This window comes from Pleurodeles waltl, chromosome 6 (genome assembly GCF_031143425.1).
Source record: "Pleurodeles waltl isolate 20211129_DDA chromosome 6, aPleWal1.hap1.20221129, whole genome shotgun sequence".
Classification (NCBI taxonomy): Eukaryota; Metazoa; Chordata; class Amphibia; order Caudata; family Salamandridae; genus Pleurodeles; species Pleurodeles waltl.
This window is the reverse complement of record NC_090445.1, coordinates 46,026,197-46,048,214: the sequence shown is the minus strand read 5'-3', so window position 1 is coordinate 46,048,214 and position 22,018 is coordinate 46,026,197. Positions and strand designations below refer to the sequence as shown.

The 22,018-nt window shown below is 46.3% G+C and overlaps 1 long non-coding RNA gene across 1 annotated transcript; it reads left to right on the top strand.

Moving 5' to 3' along the window:
• Positions 1-1,511: 1,511 nt before the first annotated feature.
• LOC138301848 (uncharacterized) lies at positions 1,512-12,899 on the top strand. The gene is made up of 3 exons (XR_011205119.1): positions 1,512-1,565; positions 7,566-7,672; positions 12,795-12,899. It is a non-coding gene; the product is annotated as an uncharacterized lncRNA (long non-coding RNA).
• Positions 12,900-22,018: the final 9,119 nt, after the last annotated feature.

Sequence of the window (22,018 nt, the reverse complement as noted above, 5' to 3'; positions counted from 1 at the left end):
GGAATGATGTAAAGTGTGATAACACATTTAGGCCCTCATTTTAACAATGGCGGAAAATTCTGCCTACCGCCACAGCGACGGCCTCCAAAAGACCATCGCCGTGGCTACCTACGTCTACCATAATATGACCGTAGCCGGAATTCTGCCAGAAGGCTGGCGGAATTCTGGCTACGGTCATGGCGGTGGACAGCGGTAAGGTGGCGCTGCTGCCAGCAGCAGCGCCATGCCAGGGAAACGCCACCGACCGTATCATGATCCATGATATGGCCTGGCAGTGTTGCGCTGGGGGACCCTGCTGCTGGCAGCAGCGCTGCGTCCCGTCACCTGCCGGAGGACCTCTGCAGGCAAGCATGTTGGGTTCTCTAACAGGGGAGGGTGTGGGGTGTGTTGTGTGTGTGTCTGGGGGTGTGTGTGATTGTTTATGTATGCATGCATGCGGGTGTGAGTCGTGTGGAATGCGTGTGTGAATGAATGAATGTGAGTGTACGTGTATGTTGTGTGTTGTGAATGCGTGTGTGCTTCAATGTATGTTAGTGTGTGTTGTGTGTGTGTGTATGTATGTATGCATGCGTGGGTGTATGTGGGTATGTGTGTATGAGTGTGAATGTGTGCGCGTGTAGGTGTAGGTGTGTGGATGTCGAGGGGGGGGCGAGGGTGGGTGAGGACTCTAGGGAGGGGGCGGGGGAAGGAATTCCCTGGCACTGATAATGCCTACCGCCATGGTTTTCGTGGCGTAAGATTGCCACGAAAACCATGGTGGTAGGTGGGGACATAATCCCGAGGGCGGGATTGTGATGGCCGCCTGGCTGGAGACCAAAGTCTCTAGCCTGGCGGCTGTTACCACCCTGGCGGACGGAGTGGTACAATGGCGGTTTGGCCTGAGCCAAACCGCCAATGTCATATTTTGGGGAAAGGTACCGCCAGCCTGTTGGCAGTACCTTTCCCCAAAATACCGCCGTCCGCCAGGGTCGTAATGACCCCCTTCGTCTTCAGAGGAGGGATTGTAAAAGCTGAATTTATTACTAATAATTTTTATGTATTTTGATTAAAGATTTGCATAGAATTTAACTAATATCGAAAATAGTGTGCGACTTTGAAAATGTGCCCACATTAATTACGAAGTGCCTTTATCAAATGAAGAATAATATCAATTGAAGTGCTTGCTTTTAGAACTATTGTAGTAATGTGTTATACTAATTATTAAATTATGTATTACCTTATTAATTTTAGGCCTTAAATTAGCAAGGTTTGGGCCTAGTCGGCACAGCTTCGTATTAAGCTGCACTGTTTAATAAAATTGTGGAAATGTATGTTCAGAGAAATTAATTCACTTATGTTCACACTGTGTTGACCAAACGTTAGCAGAAGTCTTTAACTTTCTCATGAGAACTGCCTGCTAGAATGTCTTGTAATAGAAATTGCTATTTTGTATAGTTTGATGCGTGAGACAGCGATGTTCCCAGGAGCTAACAATGGATGCTCTGACTGGAGTACGGATGGATGCAAAAAGAATACCTGACGAGCCTGACGATGGGAACAGGAGAAGAGGAGCCAATCATCGACATGTGAGAGACAGTTTAGTTATATCTTAGATTTGGGGTTTAATCCTTATTGGACTAATTGTAAACATATGATTTCCTGACTCCTGAATGCCAAAGTGGGAAGTTTTGTTAGGACATTTTTAACTTAGCCCGCCTGCACAGAGGAGAGGCGCTCATTTTATTCTGTCTGAGGAGCTTGACGGTTCCTGATGACTTTATTTCTTTTACTTTATTGCTTAAGTTTCTGATGCTGAATGCTGATCCCTTAGACATTGCTTCTTAAATGGTTCAGACAGTTTAGAGTCCCTGTTTCTGAACCATTCCCTTTCACTACCCATTGCTGAACCGAACAGATGCCCAACTGACGAAGATAATCGCAGCTCGCTGAGCCATATGAGGAGAGGTATACCAAATGCTATTGTTCTTGTTATAGGCTATGTTCTTTGTTTCTAGGTACCAACAGCTGTTTTGATAGAGCCATAGTTAGATGTTTTTCCAAATTTGCTTTGACTAAAGTTGTTCTTGCTATTAATTTGTACTGTAACTCTTGAACTTAACTATCAATGTGTTAGCTAAATTAAGGTTCTTTAGAAGATTTGGTCAACTGGTGTTGTTTATGTATGTTTATCACTTGGTTTTGAGACAAATTTACGTGATATTAGCAATGTTAACATAGGGAAATAAACATTCTAACTTTTACATAGAGGAGTGGTTATTCATGGCCAAATGGGTCATGGTGTGTGAAGATTACTGACTCCAAAGAATAACTGACGATCTTTAATGATTATGAGGAGGTAATTGCACTGCAGTTGGGACTTATGGTGGAATCACTCTAAGCATAGTCAAAAGGTCTATTAAACCTCTAACGCGTCCCCTTATAAATTAACAATATAAGAACAAATAAAGACAGACATGCTCACAGTTGTGATTCCACAATGGGATAAACAAGACTACAAATCCCAAAATGCAAAGCAAAAAGCCTGGACTGGATGAGCTATTCACACGTAGACCTTGAAAACTTGAGAACGCTAGGCTTTTTCTCTAGTAGCACTAATGACATTCTTTCTTTTAGTCAAAACATTGGAAACTCAGAGACAGAACAAGCATTGGCAATCCCACAAGGTTTTATCTTTAAAATGTGTGCCTGAGTACTTAGCAATGGGTTTCATGTTTGCTCGAGTTAGAGCCATTAGCGTTGTAAATCCCTAACTGGACTTTTTTTGCCACATAAATTGAAAATGAAAAGTATAACACTGAGATAAGTGAGCCAATTCAAAGCGCCACAGCCACCATGAGCATGAGAGACACAAAAAGAAAAAGAAGTTCGCTCGCAGTGAAACAAATCGGGAAACGTGCAATTATCCATGCAACAGGGACGATGTTGAAGGCGGTAACAAAACTGCCCCCAGGAGGGACAAACGTAAAGCATTTTCCAATGATAACAAATGATTTTTGAAAGGCAAGCCCATGAACGAGTGATAGTGATAGGCGTGCTGTGGGCGTTGTTAAAAGCCCACAGATAGATTACAGCACTCGGAGCGCTTGCGCGCTCAGCCTAAAAAAGAAATCAATATGAAGACAGGGACATCATAATGGATGCACACACTCGGGCTGCCATCTTGGGATGGCATTTCTTTCACTTTATGAAAAACAACATTTCAAGATGGCTGCCAGTCACCATACATGCGCATGCATGGGAAGCCATCTTGGTATGCTTTTTTCATAAAGAAAATACTCTAAGATGCCTGTTCAAGCGTGTGCATGCATGCACAAATGCTGTGATGTACTGACTGCCATTTTGGCATATTTTTACATTTAATTTACTGTTTCAAGATGGCCAATGAGTATTTTAAAACTGTAATATTATTTTTTTTAAAGTATGCATGGGAGTACAAAAAGAAAGAAATATGCAGACGTTAGATGATTGCAGCCATAAAGCCCGCACAAAAAAATTACAATTAAAAAAATGAAAATAAAATGTAAAGCGGAGATTAAAAAGTGGAAAAACGGGGAACAACAAATGAAGTGATGTAGGGAGAGAAGCAGAAACAGAACACGGGGTTTGGGAAATCAAGGTAGACAGAGCAGACTGAGAGAGAGCTAGGAAAGACGTGCTCCTATGGAGTGCTAAAAAGATAATTAAAAAATAGGTCCCTGATGTCAACAGTGGAAGTATACGGGAAATGTCATAAACAACGTGCTCTGAACAACACGGATGTTTCCCACGCAAGTGTAACTAAGTTTGCCGGGGCATCAACTGCCTTTTTATATGCCACAACCATGCATGTGCTGAACTACGCATATGCGTGCTTAAGGCACAGAAAAAGGCAGAGTGGATCGGGAGAGGACATGGTGAGGTAAGTGGGGCTGGGGCAGGTTTGGGGGTAGTTTTTAGGGGTGGGAGTGGATTAAGGGCTTGGGGTGGGTGGGAGGGTTGAGCTACTTTTTTTAGGGGTGGGATGGGGGTTTGGGTATTTTTTTTTTGTGCTTAGGGTGGGAGGGTTGTTCTTTTTTTTTTTTTAGGGGCAGGGGTGGGGGGTTTGGGTATTTTTTTTATGGCTTAGGGTTGGGGTAGGTGGTTTATTTTTTAGGGGTGGGGAAGATTTAAGGAAGGGCTTTGAGGAAAGTGGGGTTGGGGCAGAGTTGGTGGGTAGTTTTTAGTGATGGGGAGGATTTAGGGCTTAGGGTGGGTAATGGGGGAAGGTTTTAGGGCTCAGGGTGGGTGGGGGTGTCAGGGTAGTTTAGTTTTATTGGGCAGGGGTGGGGGAGTGGTAGTTTTTTTTAGGGCTCAGGATGGGTGGGGGTGGGGGTAGTTTAGTTTCTAGGGGCAGGGTGGGGATAGATTGTTTTAGGGCTAAGGGTGGGTGGGGGTGTTAGAGTAGTTTAGTCTATAGGGGCAGGGGTGGGGTAAGGAGTCATTTTTTTTAGGGCTCAGGGCGGGTGGGGGGTCAGGGTAGTTTAGTTTCTAGGGGCAGGGTGGGGATAGTTTTTTTTTAGGGCTAAGGGTGGGTGGGGGTGTTGGAGTAGTTTAGTCCGTAGGGGCGGGGGAAGGGGTCATTTCTTTAGGGCTTAGGGTGGGTGGGGGTTGGGGTAGTTTAGTTATTAGGGGAAGGGGAGGGTTTTAGGGCTCAGTGCGGGGGGGATCAGATTAGTTGTGAGGGCTGGGGCAGGGTTTTAGGGCTCTGGCCTGGGGGTGGGGTTGGGATAGTTGTAAGGGTTAGGGTAGGGATTTAGGGTTCAGGGCTGGGGGGCTATCCTCCAGGGGCGGGACAGTCATAAGACGAAGAAGAAAGCTGCTGATTAAGATCCATGGAACTGATACACAACAAAGCTATACAGTCATGGATAATGGTCTGTAAACCAGATGGGTTGCTGGTCAAATGGGAGGAAATAGCAAAGGGACACTGATGTCAGTATAACAAGCATGCTGTATCTTGTAAAATTAATTTTAAATTAAAAAATGAACAACTGCATATAATTTAATAAAGCACTACGGGTGCTTACTTGAAGGCAGGTGTACTTACAATAGGTGTAGAAATCCTTTCTTATTTTAGTAAACATCAGAGAAAAATATCATTCTGATTGGCACAAATAACAGAGTGTATTGGCTTTGAGTTGCTATAAGATGAAGATATAATTTAAACATGTAGGGATTACAATACAGGTTACCAAATGGAAACAAATAATGGCAACGTATTGGCCTGGTACTGAAGTGCATTTTTTAGATAAATGTGCACATGTGTTCATCTTATATGGTGTCATTCACACTTAGAATTGCCAACTTTTCTTATTGAAAAATACAGACCATTTCTGAGGGTTTTGTAGTTCTGGATGGACTAATAAATGGTGTACAATCCTATGAATACTTTTATAACACATCAGTTCTGTTTCTATTTGCTTTACAACCCATTTAACAATAATCTCAACACCATTCCCATTAGGTTGACATGTTTTTAACTTATTTGTTGCTTTCAGTTTATATTTCAAAGAGGACAATTTCCAGATGTTAATGAGTTTTCGGATGTATTTTTGTCTTTGCATGCACATACCATCATCACTATTAAAATACAGGTCACATGGCAACACAGCCAGTGGGTTAAGTGGGCTGACCCATTGCACCATCCTGTGTTGGGAAGAAGCAAGATGAGAATTACAGTTGAAAAGACAAATTTATAAAGAGGGCTGACACAATGCCCTACCATGTAGATAAATCTCCTACATGACATCATACCCTATTCTGGCTTAATTTTAGCTGTATCCTGTCAAAAATTATCTCCATCCCATGTAACTCAGTTTGAAAAATAAAATCCTTCCCCCCTCGATTTATCTCAGTTTTCCTCTACTGTTTCCAAATATTGGCATAGGTGATGTATATATTTATTGTTTTAACTATTTTTTTTAGATTAAATGAGTCTATGCATGTACAAAGCAGCTTCTCTTCTCAAACAGGCCTAAAGAAAAGTTTAGAAAGAAAACAGATAGAGGACTATAATGGCTTAAGGAAGTGGAGTACAAGCCATCTTGGAATGGCTGAGCTAACCGACATTTCAATTTCTTACACAGGCAATAAAAAATCCAAATTTGAGAAAATCTGACATTCCAACTCACACGTGTGTCACATAATATCAGATTCACAGTCACTCAGTAAAGAGCCTGTATCACAGAAACTGGAACAGAAACTGAGCAGGAAACTCCTGCACAGAACAGAAGTCCAGCTTGTGTTTGGTGGATCTGCACGACTGATGTCATTGCGGCGTGTGAAACCTCCTCAGGCCATTGGCTACAGTCTCTTTTTGTGAGGGAGGTTGAGTAGAAGTGCCTCAGACTGTGTTCAGCACAAAATCCTACCCCCGCATTTCACACAGTGACAAGTCTCTACACCAGTGGTCTTCAAACTGGAGAGTGAGCCTCTGTAGGCTGGGAGGCCTGAACTGATTTTAAGGGGAGCACCAGACACTGGCCAAAAGGAGTATTATTCTGAAAATAATGCTGTGTTTTTAGTGAACAAAAAAACTGAGTGGCTGTGACCCGGTCTGTATTGGGCCTTTCGTAACATCTTTTGTCACTCATGGCCTTCATGGGAGTTTGTGTCTGTTACCAAAAATGTAAAATATTACATTGGCAGAAAGCACTACGCAGATGTATGTAGTAAAAGAACATTGCAGGCCCAAAACCAGTGCTGACCAGAAAAAGGTGTAGAGTTCACTTGATGGCATTCTTAAATAAGTAACTTGAAAGGGTTGCAGTTAAAAGCTAACTGTTTTTTTTAGCAAGCATGTGGTATTTTTTACGACTCTCAACAACAGGCTCACTGGCATGTTCTTCATGTTTCCAAATAGATTGTAACCTGATTAGGCAATGAGTGAAGGGAATCTAAACAGTTCAGACTACACAGAGGTCTTAGGGTTACAATGATAAAGCACACATGGTGTTAAAGTTGTATTTACCACAAATGTGAATGTATTCTCGAGTGAGAATGGTTGGTTTACCAAGCATTGTAAAATCCACAAGTGAAGAATGTGTAGAAGATTAGTTTAGTGTCTATGGATTAGGGATTACGGGGTTACAGGTGTTCAAATGTTTTGCTGTTTCAATCTATGAATGGCCAGTCAAATATTATTTACTGTTTTGTAATAAAGCATTGTGTGAGTCTGTATATAAGAAGCTGTCTGTACTACAGCAAATTGAGACCGGCTGTGTGAGGAGGGTTGATCTCCCTGTCGCGACGGTAAAGGTGTGCCTTTACATTGCCAAAGAGGAGTTTGTCTTTGTTTCCATTTTTTAAAGTTGTGAATTACCCTGTAACATCAAATGGGTAAGAGCTCTAAACACCTTTGTGATGGGTTCTTTATCCCGGGTTGAAGGGATATTGGATTAAGGCGACAGACGCGTGCTCAAGGGGTTAACGAATTTATTTCGGTTTTGGGTCTAAGATGAATTTATCATCTTCTCACAATGTCAGGGTTGGTTTAGTCTCTCAACGAAAATAATAAAGTCCCCTTTTGTTTTTATTCTCTCCTTCAGGGTTCGGATAAGGTTCCTGGTGTGGTCTGGTCCGGCTTTAAGAAGGTTCTGGTCTTCCCATATGTCAGCGGCCCAGGTTCCCCAGAATAAAGAAGAAAAGAAAACAGGTAAGTGGGGATTAAGTAAATATATAGAGTTATTTAGGTTTAGTAGGTTGGTGGGGGATAGGTAGGAGTGCAGGGAGGTGAGGGGTTACTTTTTACCGTGTCTTTCTCCTTACCCCAGTGCGTTCGTGGAGCTCCCCTTTATTTTGGTAGCAGCTATTTAGGGTTGGGTTTCCGTGAGGTTAGAGGGTACAATGGTTTCCTTTACACCGTCTCCCCTTCCTTATAGGACCTCAGTCCTTTCCCCTTATTTCCCCGAAATCCCAAGAACCACCCGGCACCCCACTCCCATTTGCGGTACGATCGTACCTCTGGTGGCCACGCCCCTCCAGGGACGCGGCCGGCTTCCTGGCAGTCTCCCGACTTCACTGGGTCAGGGGCGGGAGGCTCCCTGAGTATCTCTCCTCTTCCACGTCGCTCGTCTGCCTTGCGGGGACTCGCTTCGTTGTGGTGTGCGTTTTGCCTTTCGTCTTCCTCCGTTGTTGCTCTCCGAGCGTTTCGCTCCCTCGCGTCTCCCGGGTTCTCGGCGGCGTCCTTTTTTTCAATTTCTCCTCTGGCGTACATGACGTTCGACGTCATGACGTCCAGAGCTCCTCGGGTGCCCCCGGGGTATTCCTCGTCAGTTTCCGCATTTTCCTGAAAACCGGCGTCGGGAGACGTCCGGTTACACATCCCCTCACTTGAATGGGGCTGTTCGAGTCCCACAGGTCCTGGAAACCGGGATAAATAGTCGGCCTGACCCATAAGGTCACCAGGGAGGTGGCAAACCTGAAAGGAGAAAGGTTGAAGCTCGATAAACCACCTCAGGATACGATTGTTGGTATTTTTATATCTCGAGAGCCAGGTAAGGGGAGCATGATCTGTATACAATAGGAAGGACCTTCCCAAAAGGTAATATTGGAGGCTTTCGATTGCCCACTTAATGGCAAGACACTCCCGCTCGATAATGGGATATTTCTGTTCCCTGGGAAACAGTTTACGGCTAATAAAGACCACAGGATGGCTTACTTCGGTTTCATCCTTCTGAAAAAGTACGGCTCTCAATCCTACGTCGGAGGCATCCGTTTGAAGATGGAAGGGCTTATTAAACTCAGGGCATTTTAAAATCGGTTGAGTAGTGAGGCATCTCTGTAAGGTACGATAACTATGATATTGAACCGGGCTTAGTCTCGTAATGGTTTTGGGTTGTCCCTTTCTCAGAAGGTCGGTCAGGGGGGCGGCCAAGCTGGAATAATGGGGTATAAAACGTCGATAGTATCCTACCAGGCCTAAAAAAGAACGGACCTCCTTTTTCGAGGTGGGAGCATCGATGCGTAGGATGGCTTCAATTTTATTCATTTGGGGTCTTAGTACACCTTTCCCTATGTGATAGCCCAGGTAAGAGATATCATTAAAGGCCAGTCGGCTCTTAGAAGGGTTGGCTGTCAGTCCAGTCCTTCGTAATGCTGTAAAGATTTTACCTATATGCGTTAAATGGTCTTCCCATGTCTCGCTAAATATGACGATGTCATCCAGATATGCGGCAGTGTATCTGGTATGAGGTCGTAGAATGGTGTCAATGAGGCGTTGGAAGGTGGCGGGTGCTTCATGTAACCCAAAAGGGAGAACATTAAAATGATATAGTCCGGAGAGGGTAGAGAAGGCCGTTTTTTCTCTATCTTCTGGGGCCAGCGGGATCTGCCAGTAGCCTTTTGTCAAGTCGAGAGTAGACATGTATTTAGCTTTCCCCAATTTCTCTAAAAGTTCGTCTACTCTTGGAAGGGGATACGTGTCAAACTGGGATATAGAATTGACTTGTCTAAAGTCAATACAAAAACGTATAGACCCATCCGGTTTGGGCACCAATACCACAGGCGAACACCAGGGACTTCGAGAAGGTTCTATAATATCTAGGTCTAGCATTTTCTCTATTTCACTTTCTACCAGAACCTTCCTAGCTTCGGGGATACGATAAGGGCGTAACCGCACTATCTTACCAGGAGGGGTTATGATCTGATGATGTACCAACTTGGTTCTACCGGGTATCAGGGAGAACATCTGAGTATGTTCATCGAGGAGTTTGTTTAACTGCTTGCGCTGCTGAACCGAGATGTCTGTATTTATGACTGGTACCTCGCGCCCGCTAGGGCGATCAGTGGGGCACCACCCTAACTCCAATTCCTTAACGGTGTTAACCAGACATCCTCGGACCGGGTCGGTCACAGGTTCTTCCCATTTTTTTAGCAGATTAACGTGAAAGATCTGTGACCTATTGGGACTATCGGTGAGCTGAATTTTATAGGTCACGGGTGTTATTATTCCTGTCACGTTATATGGTCCCTGCCACTTTGCTAACAGTTTGTTGTCTGAACTGGGGAGAAGCACTAACACCTTATCCCCTATGGAAAAAGACCTCAACTGGGTATTCCTATCATAATACCTTTTCTGTTTCTCTTGAGCCTTCTCCATGTGTTCCCTTACGTTTTCCCACACCGTGTGTAGGTGTTTTTTTAATTCCTGGGTATATTTCAGAAGGGTCTTTTCCCCATCCTCCTCCTCCCATAATTCCGCTGCCATGTCTAATAGGGTCCTGGGTTGTCGTCCGAACAACAGTTCAAACGGACTATGGCCCGTAGAAGCTTGTTCATGGGTTCTGATAGCGTATAATACTAAGGGGAGTTTCCTATCCCAGTCTTTACCTGTCTCGGAGATAGATTTCTTTAGAAGATTTTTCAGCGTCCGGTTATACCGTTCCACCAGGCCATCAGTCTGTGGATGATAAACCGACGTCCGCAATTGTTTGATCCCCAAAAGTTGACATATTTGTGTCATCAAGGAGGACATGAATTGGGTGCCTTGGTCTGTTAAGATTTCTCGGGGAAAGCCGATTCGGGAGAAGAACCCTATCATGGCGTGGGCAACACTCTTGGTGTTAATACTACTAAGAGGGATGGCCTCGGGGTACCTTGTGGCGTAATCCACCAACACTAATATGTAACGGTATCCTCTGGAAGAGGGTAGGAGAGGACCAACAATGTCCATTCCTATTCGTGAGAAGGGAATATCTATGATAGGAAGGGGTTGCAAAGGGGCTCTTCTCCTTGTACCAGGATCAATCATTTGGCATTTAGGACACTGTTGACAGAATTTCCTAATCTGAGAAAAGACACCCGGCCAATAGAACCTCCTCAACAGATACTCTTCCGTTTTTTCCCTCCCATAGTGGCCACCCCCTGGCTGACTGTGGGCTAGGTGCAGAACTTGTTGTCTATAGGGTTCGGGGACTATCAATTGCCTCTTTTCTTCTCGGTCATTGCTAGTGACTCGATATAATAGATTTTTAACTATTGTGAACGATGGACCTTTATCTTGGAGGGTCCGGGGCCGTGCACTTTTCCAGGCATGAACCAAACTTGGATCTTCTCTTTGGCAGCTCCGAAAGGGGGGAAGGTTAGTAAGGGTAAGAACCGGTGTAATTACCCTCTCTGGGCTCGTGTTTTCTTTTGCGTAGGCTTTTCTGGTTGCTCTTTTTTCACCTCGGGAGGGTTTGTACCGGTCTAACGGGGAAGGTATAGGTATGTTATAGAAGGGAGCATTTTTCCACCAGGTATTCATTTCTTCAGAATGTCTTGTACTATCCAGAAGCTCCGAAAATTTTGTAAAATCCGTTCCAATAATAGCTTCTTCCACTAGTTGTTCCACTACCCCCATCCTTATGGGATTTTCTTTTCCTTCCCATGACAGGGTTGTCCAGGTTAGAGGAGATTCTTTGGTTTCCCCATGAATACAACAGATGGACACAGTAAGACCTGCAGTAAAGGTAGGGTTATCAAGTAAATCAGCCTGGATTACGGACTGACTGCACCCTGAATCAATGAGGGCCAGGGTGGGTCTTCCATTGATAACAAGTCTCTTCTTATAGGGGGTTTCTTTTCCCCCAGTATAAAAGACTCTTCCCCTAGTAATTCCTATCTCCATTGGTTCTGGTTTTTCTGTTTTTAGGGGGCAAACCCGGGCTATATGTCCCCATTCACCACAACTAAAACACTGTGGTTGTTGAACGTACGGCTTTTCCAGTCCTCGCGTTTTTCCAGTATCATTGTTGGTTCTTCGCCCCACCGATGAGGATGAACTGGGACTCTGTCGAATGGGGCTAGGCGTTGACCGAAGGGGGGGAATCTTGAATTCGAGGGAGCGGTGAAAGGCACAGGCTAACTCGATGGTGGTGTTAGTGTCTGGGTTTGGGTGTTGTTTGATCCAGTGACGCGTGTTGGGGGGTAGGGCGTCTAGATATTGTTCCAAGAGGACGATCTCAATGATATCTTCCCTATTAGTCCCAATGGGGCCTAACCATTTGAGACCCAAATCTTTGATCCGGAAGTATAGGGCTCGGGGATTCTCGGAGGGCCCCCACTTGGCTTTTCTAAACCGGACTCGGTAATGTTCTGAATCAAAACCCACCCGTTCCAGGATGCTCTTTTTAATGTCCTGATAGGGAGTTATTCCGCCTGGGTTCACCGCTTGATAAGCCGCTTGGAGGGTTCCTGTTAATAATGGGGCGATATATTGACCCCATTGCTCCTGGGGCCAGGTAGCGGAAGTGGCAACTCGCTCAAAATTGGTAAAGAAGGCATCTGGGTCCTCGCCTTCTTGGTACCGCTGTAGGACCGAACTGGGCACATTCGGACGTACCCGGGTGGCAGCAATGGTATCTGTGAGATTTTTGATGGCAGTCTCATGAACCAATTGATTGTTGGCCATGATAGTGGCCTGACTTTTGAGCGCGCTTTGTAGGGCCTCCCTCTCCACTTTAGCCTCCTTCTGTTGCTCTTCCCACACTATTTGCAGGTGCCTCTGTCCCTCGGCCAACTGCTGCATCATATCTGATATTGTGGGTTTATCCTCCATGGTCTTGGACTGCCTGTCGCCTGGTCCAATATCCCACTTCTGACACCACTGTGACGGGTTCTTTTTCCCGGGTTGAAGGGATATTGGATTAAGGCGACAGACGCGTGCTCAAGGGGTTAACGAATTTATTTCGGTTTTGGGTCTAAGATGAACTTATCATCTTCTCACAATGTCAGGGTTGGTTTAGTCTCTCAACGAAAATAATAAAGTCCCCTTTTGTTTTTATTCTCTCTTTCAGGGTTCGGATAAGGTTCCTGGTGTGGTCTGGTCCGGCTTTAAGAAGGTTCTGGTCTTCCCATATGTCAGCGGCCCAGGTTCCCCAGAATAAAGAAGAAAAGAAAACAGGTAAGTGGGAATTAAGTAAATATATAGAGTTATTTAGGTTTAGTAGGTTGGTGGGGGATAGGTAGGAGTGCAGGGAGGTGAGGGGTTACTTTTTACCGTGTCTTTCTCCCTACCCCAGTACGTTCGTGGAGCTCCCCTTTATTTTGGTAGCAGCTATTTAGGGTTGGGTTTCCATGAGGTTAGAGGGTACAATGGTTTCCCTTTACACCGTCTCCCCTTCCTTATAGGACCTCAGCCCTTTCCCCTTATTTCCCCGAAATCCCAAGAACCACCCGGCACCCCACTCCCATTTGCGGTACGATCGTACCTCTGGTGGCCACGCCCCTCCAGGGACGCGGCCGGCTTCCTGGCAGTCTTCCGACTTCACTGGGTCAGGGGCGGGAGGCTCCCTGAGTATCTCTCCTCTTCCACGTCGCTCGTCTGCCTTGCGGGGACTCGCTTCGTTGTGGTGTGAGTTTTGCCTTTCGTCTTCCTCCGTTGTTGCTCTCCGAGCGTTTCGCACCCTCGCGTCTCACGGGTTCTCGGCGGCGTCCTTTTTTTCAATTTCTCCTCTGGCGTACATGACGTTCGACGTCATGACGTCCAGAGCTCCTCGGGTGCCCCTGGGGTATTCCTCGTCAGTTTCCGCATTTTCCTGAAAACCGGCGTCGGGAGACGTCCGGTTACAACCTTCAAACTCCTGCCCTCACCTTTCATATAAATGACCACACTTAGGGATGCCACCTAGCTATTTTGTTAATGACCTAACCTGTATTTTTTATGTCTAGGCTTGTAAACATATGGGAATAACAGTAAAATCTTGTACTTTTTTCCTTCTGAAGCATAAACCTAAATCAGCAAACACACACCAAATCAGTTTAATAGTATTTGAGAGCTTTCTAAATTGTTTTAGAATGACTGGTGGAGCAGCAGGACAATTGCATTGCTACAACAAAATCTTAAAAAGTTTATACAAACTCTTTTTGACCTACCAGCTTTTGGTTGCTCCCAAACAGCAAAACACAAACAAATGCCCAGTATTTTTTTTTAAGAAGAGTGGCAGCTGTAACCACACTATCTGTCCTCTATTCACTTAATACCATGCAGGTCAACAGACCTGAGTCATATAGGAGTCTACTGTTTTTTTAAGCCCAAAACTATTTTTCTAGCTGTCTCCTATTGCCTCTTTTCAAATATTAGTAAATAGGGAAAATAAATTACTCAGATTTTTTTCCAGAATCTCCCTTTGCAGTTTCAAAATGTTGAGATGTATGTTATATGCTTTATGGTGGCCATGGTGCTGATAGCATGATGACAACCCTTAAAAAGGATAACTAAAGGTAAAAGCAAAGTTTGAATTGTTAGATATGTTTAGATCTGCCAATGTTATAGAATTGTGCTAAGTATTCTATAAGAGCCCTTTGATACATTTTAGGTCTGAGTTAGACAGTGCATGTGCTGTTTCTTTAAGACTGTTGTAATTTTACAGTGGGCTTAAAGCCTGCCTGTTGTTTACCATTTGTTGGCTTTCGTGGCACTCATATTTACAGGCTATTAATTGGTCACTGGAGGCCTAGCATCATTTTTGTTAATGTCTGTGGAGCAGGGACCAGGTAATGATTTGTTTGGCTTAATCAGTGCCCATCTGCTACTCCTGATGTGATTGAAGCACTTCTTTTTATCTTATAGGGCCCTACAAACAGAATGTGTGTGGCAAAAATTTGCCCAGCCGGACAAACAAAATTGCAAAGTTTTATTTTCTATAGTTAACTTGTTTCTTTTATTCTGCAGGTCTTCTTTTCTCACTTTGCACATTTTCTTGTGGGCACTGTTCTCAAAAGATGATGATTATCTTGTTCTAAATATTGCAAAGCAGCATTGTTTCTTTCTTATGTGTCATTTCCGAATTTATGCTTTCACACAATCGGGCAGTACATGCCACTCCATCCAATCTGCCCAATCCAATCCACCTCACCTCAACCACACCAATCCACCCACTCAATCCAATCCATCCCACTCAATCCAATCCACCCCAGACCAATCCAAACCACCCCAGACAATCCAAACCATTCACCCTAATGCACTCCAATCTACCACACTCAAATCCTTCCAACCCACCCCACTCAAATTTGCCCCTTCTATCCCACTCCAATTTGCCCCACTCCAAAACAATCTGCACCACTCTAATGCCAAACAATCAGCCCCACTCCAGTCCAAAAGTCTGCCCCGCTGCAACCTACCCCCTCCAAAATCCAAAACATTCTGCTCTACCTCAATAAAAGCAATCTTCCCCACTCCAATAAAAACAACTGCACCACATCAATCCAAAACAATCTGACCCACTCCAAACAAAACAATCTGCACCGCTCCAATCTGCCTCATGCCAATTCAAAACAATCTGCCCCATGCCACTCCAAAATAATCTGCCTCACTCTAATCTAAAACAATCTGCCCCACTCCAATCTGCCTCATGCCAATTCATAACAATCTGCCCCATGGCAATCTAAAACAATCTGCCCAACTCTAATCTTAAACAGTCTCTCCCGCTGGAATCTGCTGCACTCCATTTCAAAGCTATCTGCCCCACTCCAATCCAAAACAATGTTCCCCCCTCCAAAAACAATCTGATCCACTCCGATCCAAAACAATATACCCCATTCCAATCCCAAAAAATCTACCCCAATCCAATCTGCCCCACTTGTTCAAACCAATCTGCCCCCCTCCAATCCAAAACAATCTGCCCACTCCAATCTGCCCCATTCCAATCCAAAACAATCTTCCCCACTCCACTCCACCCACTCTAATAATTTGCCACACTCCACTCTAAAGCAATCTGCCGTACTCCAATAAAAACAATCAGCACCACTCCAATAAAAACAATCTCCATCACTCCATTCTAAAACAATTTGACCCACTCTAATCGAAAACAACCTGCCCCACTCCAATCTGTCCTACTTAATCCAAAATAATCTGCCCCAATCCCATATAACAAAAATATGCTCCAATCCAATATAAAAAGAATCTGCCCCATTCCAATCTGCCCTACTCCAATCCAAAATTATCTTCCCCACTCCAAAAACATCTGCCCCACTGATTTGGCCGAACACCAAACATGGCGCACGCGACTCCTTAGAGCTCCCGTGGCCCGCCCAAGAGTCCGCAATTATCCTGCAGTTACGCACATGACACAAGACTAAGATCGTAAGAAGGAAGTCACAGGGAACCATGTGAACCTATCGTGCCCCCTCTTGAAGGCCTCTGGTGATCAGAAACTGGCCGCCCACAGACAGCGAGGCTTATCCGGGCCTGGGGGGGGCTGCCCCCCTGCCTGGAGAGAGCCTCAGGTGGCCAGCACAGGCCGGCTCCAAGGTACGTCAGAAAGTGGGTACTGGAACAACATAGAGACCCCTGCCCCATCCCGCAGCAACTGAGGTACCACACGGCGATCCCGGAGGATCGAGGGTAGGCCCCACACTGACAGGGGAAACCAGAGCGGAGACGGCTTGGGGGCGACTGGCGGTGGCCGTCCAGACAGCCCCGGAGAGGTGAGGAGCCTGCAATCGGGGGCTGCAAGCCCCCTTCTTCCTCGCTGCTCTGAGGTGCAGAGCTGCAGGGGGTTTAGCGGCCATGCAGCGGGGGTAGGGGAGCAGCGCACTGGCAGAGGGGACCGGGGCACCGGGCCCTCACAATGTGAGTGACGTACCTTGCGACCAGCAGGGCTCCCACCACCTGCCCTGAACTGCATAATCAATGGCACCCCTGCTAGGTGGGGCTGCGGGTTGTCTACGAGACTGACCCTGGAGAGCAGAGGGCCTAAGACTTTAAAAAAGATCGGCGCGCTGTGTGGTTGGCCTTCCCTCCCCCGGTCTAAGTCAAGAGAAAAAGGGGATCCACCGGCTAGTACCTCCTATAGTGGTTGATACCTATCGCACTGAACCGGAGCTCCTAGGCGCAAAGGGGTATCGCCCCTGCTCTCCCAGCCCAGGCATTTCAGCGCTTGTAAGGCGCCAATGCAATGGGGCACAATAAGACTACCCGCACTCCGGCCTGCCTGTTGGACTCCGGAGCACCCCTGACACAGGCGGAGGGGCGTAATGGATCCAGCCCTAGAGACTGCGTGTCCCCTACCAATTCTCCTCCCCCTGCGGACAAACTTGACCTGATCCTTCAAGAAATCCGTGAATCGCGAGCTGCTACTGAACATCGCATAGACACAATTCCCGCAGACCTCGGCATCCTGAAAGACGACCACAATAAATTAGCCACTAAGTTACGCACGGCGGAGGTCACCCTTGCAGAACTAGCCCCCCAGCATGCGCGGAACACCGAAACTATCTTTGACCTACAACGTTGGATCCAACAACTTCAGAATCGCGCAGAAGATGCCAAAGGTCGTTCGCGGCAAAATAACGTGAGAATCATAGGTATATCTGAAAGGGAGGAGGGCACCAATCCCACCTAGTTCATCGAAGGGTGGTTTTGATCAGCAGTAGCCCCACAGGGTCTATCGACTATTTTCATTGTTGAGAGGGCCCACCGTGTGCCTCCATGTCGACTGGGATCGTAAACACTTACTGAGGATGGCCCAAACAAAAGGCAACACCCATCAGGATAGACAACGCAGTGGTGTCTGTGTTCCCGGACTTCACCCTGGAAGTGAAGAGACACTGTGCATCATACCAAGCTGTGAAGAAGCAGCTACGTGAAGAGGGGTTGAAATATGCTTTATTATTTCCAGCGTGAATGCAAATACTACAGGAAGACCGCGGTTTGTTTTTTGAGACTCCAGAGGCAGCATGGGACTAGCTTGAACAAGAATATCCTGCTGCTCGTCGGTGGACGGGTAACAGGGTGACCGGTCCCAAACCTGGGGGAAAACTGTTGAGCGCAAGCGCCAACCCAAAGATGCAATGACAACGGTCCCCTTGCCACAGGAAGTGCTAGAGGGCAGGGAGCTTCAGCACTGTAGTCAGTGAGGAGTATGGAAACCGGACTCAGTCGAACGCCCTCCTGTCACTCTGTCTCCTCCCTCTCAGACGCCGAGTCGAGCTCCAGCATGGCCTTGTTCCTGTCAGTTACTCCACAGACCACAGACACCATCATCTAACGGTACATGTATTGCACTACACGGTCCCTATGAACAACCATATGTTTACAAGCCCCAGCAATCCCTCACGCTGGGCTGTAGACAGCCCATCAGGGCTCCGCGGCTCACACCTCTACACGTTGGTAAGGGAAGGCCCTTGCCTCCTATATGTCTTGGACTCACCAGAGAGGACACCGGGCCCACCGTACAGCCCGCCATGGACCAACATGAGACTATCTGGCTCGTGCCTCGCTGGGACCTCCCCCCCACATGCAATGGCAAAACTGGTTATATTCCTAAGTTAATCGAAATTCAGGTTGAAGTGTGGTCGAACAATTGTTTTATGTTGGACCTGAAAGTTGGGATACATAACTTGTTACTTGGCCTGCTGTATGATGTGTGGGTGGGTTGAGGGAGACACGTAGACAGCCGCCCGCATATCAGTTTAATGGCATCGACACCACACCGTTTATAATATTGTGACATGGAATGTCAGGGGATTGGGTTTTGCTCAAAAGCGTCACAGGGTGCTAGCTCAGTTACAGTGCCGTAAGTCCTCCATTGTTTACCTGCAAGTAACACATTTATCCTTACCTCAGGATACCCGGCTTAAGGCTAAGTGGAGAGGCCAGATAGTGGCCACCTCTTATTCAGAATTCGCTAGAGGCGCCGCCATCTGGATTCGGGCAGGAGTCCCCATTCAGACACTGAACACTAAAATAGATGCCCTGGGTCGTTATGCCCTAGCGATGGGGCAATTAGATGGCATGCAGATGGTTCTGGAGAGCATATACTGCCCCAACACAGAACAGAATGTGTTTCTGCAACACCTGTCTACAGTATTAGCAGAATGGTCACATATTCCCTGGGTCATAGGAGGGGGCTTTAATTCAGTATTAGCTATCATACTGTATCGCTCACATCTACCCTTACCTCACACTGACTCAGTTAAACAGGCGCAAGCCCTAGCAGCTTGGACCACTCATTGGGATCTTGTGGACAGCACAACATCAGGGGTTGAGGAAATATTCCTTCTTTTCCCCACCACACCGGCTACATAACCGGTTAGACTGAATCCTTTGTCCTACCCAAATGGCTGGGCAATTCACTGACTCTATATACCTGGCTAAAACTTTTCCAGATCACAACCCCATAGAAGTGACAATCCAATGGGGGCGTGTCCCTGTGCCAGTTCCTACATGGCGCATGCAGCCAACACACCTAGATGATGCGGCTTTTCGTGACACGTTACACCCTGCCATTGAAGAATATTTTATCGGGAACGAGGGCTCAGCCTCATCAGATCTTGTAGAGTGTGAGGCATTTGGGGTGGTTGTCAGGGGAGTAGCCATTAAGGCCTCTGTGGGGGCCCTAAACCAAACATTGCGGGAGTTGATTGACATTGAGAATCAGTTGGGTAAACTGGAACAGAAGGCCATAGACCATCCCAACCTAGAAGCTGATTTACTAGCAGCTAAAAAACAACATGCAGAGTTCATTGAAAGATTGAGGGTCTATGATTATAGGACATACATTAATCGATCACACGCTGAGGGGGACAAAACTGGTACTTTACTAGCACGATTAATACAACCTCCCAGGGAACCTACTCCAGTTCTACAGGTAATATCGGCCTCAGGACAGCACTGCTCCACACAGCTCGAGGTCAATCGAGCATTCCAAGAGTACCCTGGTTACTTATATACAGCCTCCCCCAGTCTCCCCTGTGATCGTTGCGAAGTCTTCTGCCGGGACCTCAAACTTCCCCGCCTCACCAGAGATTACTACACACAACTGGTGGGATCTTTATTAGTGGAGGAGGTACAATTGGCCATAAGGGAGATGCAGCGCAATAAGTCCCCAGGTATAGATGGATTACCTATTGAATTCTACTCGACATACGCCCCTCAGCCCATCCCAAAACTGCTGAAAATGTACGAAACTCCGTTTGAACTCAGGAGGCTCCCAGAAACTTCGAGTCAGGCTCTGGTCACCTCATTTTTAAAGCCAGGAGGCACACCAACCAAGCTTTCCTCTTACAGACCACTCTCTTTATTGACCACAGATTACAAAATACTCAGCAGGGTGCTTGCCCAGAGGCTATTATCGCTCCTCCCTCAACTGATCGTATGGGGTTTTATACCACAAAGGAGTTTTTCCCTATATATCCGTCGCCTGTATCAAGTGATGGAGGCGGCAGTCTCTGACTTTCTTAGGGCGGGATGCTACTCCTTGGATTTGCAGAAGGCGTTTGACTCCTTACAATGAAAATAGCTCTACATGGTACTAAGGAAATTCAATATACCAGAAGAACATATTAAATGGGTTAAGGTTTTATACTCCCACCCCACGGCCAGAGCGAAGACAGGTGAATATATTTCTCCATTATACCACATATTCCGGGGAATTCGGTAGGGCTGCCCACTTTCCCAATTACTGTTCATGCTGGCAATGGAACCACTCGCCCAAAAGTCGAGACAGGAAGGAGGTAACTGGGGAATACCGGGAGGAGGTCAGATAGGCATAGTATCCCTCTATGCTGACAACATGCTCCTATATGTACGCGACATGGAGAAGGAGCTAGACAGAGTGAGTCATACCCTCGAGCAGTTTGGTGCAATCTCACGCCTGGAAGTAAACCATTCAAAATCCCTAGCGCTCTCATTCCGAGAAGGGGTGCTCTCCACTGACACAATTCCCTTGGGTACACTTGAGATCCCAGTGGCTCATCAGACATTTAAATACCTGGGTATACAAATACATTGCCCCCCCCCACAGAGCTGCTAGAGGGTAATTTGAATAAAGGTATAATGTCTCTACAAGCAGAGATTAAATTCTGGACCTCGTTGCCCCTTTCTCTAGCCTGGTGCTTGGCACTTGCTTCCCAGGTTACTATACTACTTTGTGAACCTCATAATTTGCATACCACAAGCGACTTTTAAAACACTAAATACATTATTGATAGAACTAATATGGGCCACTGGACGCCGCCGCATAAGTCTTCAAAAACTACAATTACTTATGGACAAAGGGAGAATGGGCGTGCCCGACTTCCAAACATACTGCCTAGCAGCGCAGCTCCAATGGCTGGCACAATGGTTAGCCATCATTCACTTGCAAGAAATACATTTCACACAGACACAACTAGACAATGGTGATTTACATTCACTGGTCTTGCCTTGGAGTCCCATTCGCAGTCGGCAGCTGCCACTGCTGTTGCAGAATGCTATATAGTACTGGCACAAGGTGCTTACACTAACCAAGAATGTGGTGCCCTACGCCCCCAATATACCCTTAAGCGGTTTTCCCACCTCATCTGGAATTCTTTCCACGGCACAGCTCAGACATTGGGAGGAAAATGGTTATTCCACCCTAGGGGATCTATTTGAAGAGGGCCACCTACTATCCCACAAAGAGTTTATATCTCAGATACAGCTCCCCGGTACCCGATTTCTAACGCATGCCATTATACTGCACTTTATACATCCGCAATGGACTCCGAATGGAGAGGAGCCCCAGACACATGCACTAGTACAGGTACTTTACGATATGGGGTTGGGAAGGCATCTGGTTTAATGGTTATATAGAGCGCAGCGCTCCCACTATCGATTATCTTTAACACCCTTCCGGGATAAATGGGAATCAGACCTGGCACGCTCATTACATGACAAAGAGTGGCGATTACTGTTAGAACATGCATCGCAGATACCACGCAATGCTCGGTTCAAGTTTATCCAATTTGCAGTATTCCACAGGGCCTACTTGACCCCACACAGAATACACTTTCTTTTTCCAGCCACAAAATCCATATGTCCCTGTTGCCATGCTGAAGAAGCCGACCTCCTCCACATGCTGTGGGCCTGCCCATCCTTGCAACAATATTGGACAGGAATCTGTGAAACACTCCGCGAGATCACCGGTTCCTCCCATTGGGATTCGGCTGATCACTGCATACTAGATCTTTACCCCAGGCACACAAAGGCAGTAGTAGCCCCCAAATTCGTAGACCTGGCACTCATCCCAGCCAAGTGACTAATAACACTCCGCTGTAA